This window comes from Phoenix dactylifera, chromosome 12 (genome assembly GCF_051530095.1).
Source record: "Phoenix dactylifera cultivar Ajwa chromosome 12, Ajwa_hap1_PhDact_Kaust_v1.1, whole genome shotgun sequence".
In the NCBI taxonomy this organism is placed as follows: domain Eukaryota; kingdom Viridiplantae; phylum Streptophyta; class Magnoliopsida; order Arecales; family Arecaceae; genus Phoenix; species Phoenix dactylifera.
In genome coordinates, this window is record NC_143201.1 from 15,190,299 (window position 1) to 15,196,490 (window position 6,192).

The window sequence follows — 6,192 nt, forward strand, 5'->3', positions numbered from 1 at the left end:
CGGGCACCGCCGGCCGTGGCCCGGCCCTCCCAAGCGCGCTTCCTTCCTTCACGGGAGAAGAATAGAAAGAGAAGAGAGAGGGCTTGGGAGAGAGAAAGGATATGGGAGGTTGAGAAGGGAGATTGAAGAAGAAGAAGAGGAGAGGAAAAAGGAGAGGAGGAGGGGACTTACCCGTGTGCGGCCGCGAGCGTCGCCGGTGCGGGCTCGGCCGGGGAAGCCGAGAGCTCGGTCGCGAGCTCGGCCGAGGAAGCCGAGAACTCGGCTGCGGGCACCGCCGATCGCGGTCCGACCCCCTCCCCGTGAGGAGGAGACCGTCGACCTCCTTTCGCCGGAGAGGAGAGGAGAAGAGGAATGGGAGATCGGGATGAAAGAGAGGAGGAGAGGAAGTTTCTATGATGTTGTTTTAGGTGATTAAGGATTTGTCACCTGGACTTGAAAAATTTGGAAAACGAATTGAGGTAAGTAATCTATTTTAATCTTATTGTGGATCATGTGAGTACTATGTTTATTAAAATTTTAAAGTGTTATTCGTGTATATATTTCATGAATGGGTGTATTATAAAATGTAAGTAACCTGCCCTAATCTTCTATGAATCATGCATGAAATTAACCCGTCATAATTGTATTGTAGATCATGTATCCTAAATTATGAGTTATGAACTGGGAATGTATGTGGCATGTTTTACAAGTTATGATTATGTATGCTTTATGCTTATGCAGATTCCATTATGCCTACGAAATAATTGGATTATATTATATCCTAAGATATGAATTATGAATCTTGTATATGAGTGGCACGGGTCAGTCACACAATTTTTGATTGTGCATACATTATGCTTAGGCAGATTTTATTATGCATGCAAGATGAATTGGATTACATTATCATGATTATCATTAGCATAATTGTGTTACAAGTGTAAAGAATGATGATGAATTGCATCTAGCGATATGCACATCTTGCAAGGGGTACCTAAGGACTCTTGATGCTACGGGCCGAATGCAATTGAGCCGGCCTTGCCAGTGCCCGATAATGACTGAGCCGGCCCCGCCAGTGGCTCACTAATAACTGAGCAGGCCCCGCTAGTGACCGATAATGAATTCACCGTAGCATCCATGAGGTACTACCTATAAGAAGTATTGTCTACGAACTCTTAAGAGCTACTGATCGAATGCAACTGAGCCGGCCTTGCCAGTGGCCGAGAATGACTGAGCCAGCCCCGCCAGTGGCCACCTAATAACTGAGCTGGCCCCGCCAGTGGCCGAGAATGACTTCGCAGTAGCATCTGAGAGTATGACCATGGCATGCCGGTGGACGTTTTATGTTATGTTATTGTTTCGTGAAAATACTTATTGACATGAAACACGAATTTATTGACTCAGTATACATACTTCATCATAATAAATTGTTAAGTAAGATACTTGTTGCTATGAAATAGGGATTTATTGTTTCAGCATGAATATTTTATCATGATGATTTGTTGTATTATATACATGTCAGCTTCTCAAACCCTATTAAAACATGTTTAGTATTTTTGCAGAATCAAGCATATGCTAGTAGATGTGCATGATTTACCAAGGATAGCATGGTTCAAGTGTATCATGTATTCCATGAAATATAGTGTCATAAACACATTAAAATGACATTTATAGCATGACCACGAACTTAATAATTTGAGGTGCCATTAATCAGTTTTCAAATAACTCATAAAGTATGATTTATGAAAATTATGATTTATGAACTCTCAGATGTTATGCAAGAGCCCCCGCCAGTGGGTATAATAACTCGGCATGCGCATATGGCCCCCACCAGTGGGTACAATAACTCGGCATGCGCATATGGCCCCTGCCAGTGGATATAATAACTTGGCTGCACTACTATCTGGGAGTATGGATTTAAAATCTTGGATTAATGGCAAAGTTTTACGTTACATTTCATGTTTATGAAATATCATGATGGTACATGCACTAATTTACAGCTCGATTTGCATATATATATATATATATATATATATATATATATATATATTGTATATGGAACAATGGACATTTGATGTATATGTTAGCCTCTCAAATCCTGCATAAACATGGTTATCATTATGTTTGATCCGGTAAGATTATGTATGATTACTTACTGAGCCGTGTAGCTCATACCCGTTCATTTACATTTTTCTTTCAGATCCTCACCACTGATAGCTGTCAGAGATACTTTAATTTGGTATCAGGGCTTCTTTCCTTTGGGGTAAAATAAGTATACTTTTGTGTGCATAAACCACTTAGAAGCTCTGTATTTGGGTACTGACCAGCATGTTGTACTAAGAATGCTTTCATATATAAAGGTTTGGTTGGTTTGACTACCCTGTTCCCCATGTATGAGGCTTCGTGCTATTGTGGGCGGTAGTCGGCAATAGCATGGCCATGTCACGGATCCGGATCCGGGGCGTGACAATAATAGCACGCACAGTGGACAGGCAAAGAAGGGTTTTTTTTTTTCAAATGGATAGAGAGGAATTTCAAACAAATTGGATGGGAGGGGTGTTTAACAAGACTTGATAAAGCTATTTAGCTCAATTAGGTGAGACATTGGTGAGACAGATCGGGGAGAGGTCCAGCCGGGCATAACTCGGGCGAGAAATGAGGTCGAATGGGGCACCAGAGCGAAGGGAGATGATGACATGTGGTGGGGTGCTAAGATTTTGATCGAGATGAAATAGAGAGAAAATTCTTTTATAGTTAAAATGCTTCATCGACCGACTACAACTCATCTTGCGACTATTTTGATTGTGAGTCGACCTACTGCAAGATGGTGCAAAGTTCAAGCCTAATGAACACTCGCTCCTACGACAACAAGAGATCCTTTGGAGATAGAAATTGAGGATACAATAACTTATGGTAGGGAACCAGAACACCGGATTCACTAGTCCACAATCATTCGGAGATAGAGAAATAGAATTAGCAGCATCAGGGTTAACAGTAGGCAAATGATAGATGACTCTGACACCATCAAGAAGGTGCTGGAGTAGTTCTTCAGATCTAGAAGGACAGATCAACCAGGCAGCAGGAGGGCTCCTAATGAGCTTGCAGGAGAATGCAACATTGGTCAGCCCGATCTCGACCATAGAAGTCCAAGAGACTCTCTAGTCTTTGGTTGATGACAAGGCCTCAAGGTCAGATGTTCCTCTAGTCTTCTTCAGAAGATACTGGCACATTATCAAGCAGTATTTGACCGCGGCTATCCAACATTTTTTCACTTCTGCAAGGATGCCTCGTGACTGGAAGCAGACCTTCATTACTCTGATTCTAAAGAGGCAGGGTATCACAAAGTCGAGCCATTGCCGACCAATCAACCTATGCACTACTCTGTATAAAGCCTTTGCGGAGATCCTGGTGAAGAGGTTGAGGGACATCCTGCCCAGGCTCATCAGTCCCGAGTAGAGGCCTTTGTTGGTGGATGCAGCATTACCAACAATATTCTTATAGCCCATGAGTTCATATTCGACCTCCAGAGAGCTCCAGGTCGGAGGAGTCTAATATCAAGCTTGATATGAAAAGAACCTACCATAGAATGAGCTGGAGCTTCTTGACTCACTCCTTAGACAGCTTCGAATTTCATCAGTTTATATATTAGTCATTTTTTTCTAGATATCTCATACCTATCAAAATATATCATCATAATGCAGAACTTGCTCTAACTATTTTTGAAAGAAATGTTGAATCCTCATGAAAAATCTATTAATGAACTATACAATCTAGCTTTCCACTGCAGTTAGGAGGGGAGAGAGGGAGGAGAGAGAGGGAGTGGCTTGGGATGCACGCGTAGGCGCTCCAAACTTCGTGCGGCGGGTGGGGATTTTCCCCAAATGCCTGGTGGGAGCGAGGGGGGGTGGGTCCACGTTTTTTTCTTTGGGTTGGAAGGTGCATTATTTTCGTGCTATCGGTGAAACATTTCACCAAACACCGTGCTGCAGTGGAAGATGACGACGCGCAGCCCAGCTGAAATGGAGAAGGTGGAGGTCAGTCCGGGCGGCAAGGGGGCGCGGCCTCATCTGAAGGCGGCCGAGAAGGGCCGGACGTGCGTGGATGTGGCAAAGGGTCCGTCGAAACTGCCGACCTGGACCAACCATCAAATCTCGGCAGTGGAGCTTGATGCCCTGAAACGGCGATTCACGGACATGATGGAGATCTCGCCGGAGAAGATGGAGATGGCCAGGGCGGCGTGGCGAGACACCGAGGTGATAATGCGCAGCTTGGGCCGTCGAGTGCTGGTGGAATGGATCAGCCAGGAGCTGCGGGCAGCCGGAAAACTAAACTATGACGTTGAGGAGTTCATGATGGCGGACGAAACCTTCGCCTTTCGCTTTCGGAGTGAGCAGGAACGGGAGGCGGCTACGGAGGCCGGACCCTGGATGGTGGCAGGGCAGCTCCTGGCTATGGAGCGCTGGCGGCCAAACTTCGTTCCGAGAGCCAACCAGTTGAGCCGAGCAGTGGTCTGGCTTAGGCTACCAAGTCTGTCGATGGAGTACTGGACGAAGGAGATGATCTAGGACATTGCGGCCAAGCTGGCCGTCCCTTGGCGCTAGATAAAGTCACCGACCAAGGTCGGAAGCTGGGTTTCGCTCGTGTCAAGGTGGAGCTGGATGTGAGCGTTTCGATCCGGCCTCGGACATTCATCCAGGTCGGCTCCGACATACATTGTCAGGCTTTCCGTTACGAAAACCTACCTACTTTTTGCTACAAGTGTGCCCGGCTGGGGCATGGAGAGGGGGCCTGCACTTTCCCTTCCACAACTCCGGTGCTATCAAGAGACCTAGGAGATCACCGTGCTCAGCCGACAGGGACGGAGGAGCCCCCCAGGTACCGATAGCTGAGCTAAAGGAGGGGAACGATTTGGGAAGCCGGCTCCCATTTGGTCCGTGGCTGACAACCACCAAGATATGGCAGCCGAAGGCAAACAAACTAGTGAGGAAGCCTACCACGCCGAAGGCCGACCGAACGCCGGTGCAGGAGCCCTCTAGGTCGGGGCCGAGGTCCCCTACTATTGTACCGAATCTCCCGGAGTCGCCTACGGACACGGATAGATGGCAAAAGCCAACTAAGTTGGCTAGGAGGAGGTCGCCGGAGAAGGAAGCGACGGGAGGATCGGCGATGGTCACCGAGCCGACCCAACTCGGTGCGGGGTCCAGGTTGGACTCGGAATCCGTCAGAAGGACGGGCCAACCGGTGCAATTGGGCCAATTTGGTCGAACCGAGCCAGGGCGGGCCGAGTCGGATGGGCCGGACCCGGGCCCAAACTCGGGTCTGCCATTTCATGATGGGCCGATCCAGGTGGGAACGGGCTACTATGACCGAGCTGGCCCGTGGACAAGGCCCAAGCCCGATGAAACGGGCTAGGAGCCCAGCCGAGTCGACCAGGGACTCGGGGGCGGGTAGGACTGAGTCGACCCAGCTCTCCCGATCGGTGTCTTCATCTTCCTTCGAAGATCTGCGACTGCGCCGGCGGGAGGAAGGATGGAGGCACTTCCAGAGCGCCTCTCTGCCGCCGGCGAGAGCCCCCAATCGACCGATGACGGGCGGGGGCCCACCGATCGACAGAGCTGCTGGGGTATCGCGAGCCGAGGCGGCACACCCACATCGAGAGGGCCAGCGGCGGCAGGTGAGGCTCCACCGTCGCGTGCGGCTATGGCTCGAGGTGGCGGTAACTCTCCGGCCAAGGGGAAGGGCCTAAAGGATGACCCATACCAACGGAGGGAGGTGTCCTCGGCAGGGGCATCACAGAGAGGGGTGGCTTCTTCACCGTGTCCAAGAAGGATGGGGAGGCTTGAGACCGGGGACTTGGAGGAAGCTCCCAGATCACTGGAAGCACCGGTAAAGCACTCGCCTGTGGTGATGAGGGGCATTCCAGGGGGTTCGAGACAGAGCTCCAGCTCATCCATTCAAGACCATGGTAAGGTAGTGGACCTCCTGCGAGCTGTGATTCAGGGAGGTGGGGAGCCTCGGGAAGATGACAGGCCTAATGCACAGGGAGTGACAAGCCCACAGGATCAGGGCCAATCTTTACTCCACAGTATTAAATGAAGATCCTAGCATGGAATTGTAGGGGGGCGGCTAAGCCCTCATTCTTGTCCTCCTTCAAGAGGTTAGTTCAGCTTAATTGCCCCGAGATTTGTTTTCTTTGTGAAACACGGGTGTCCGGCA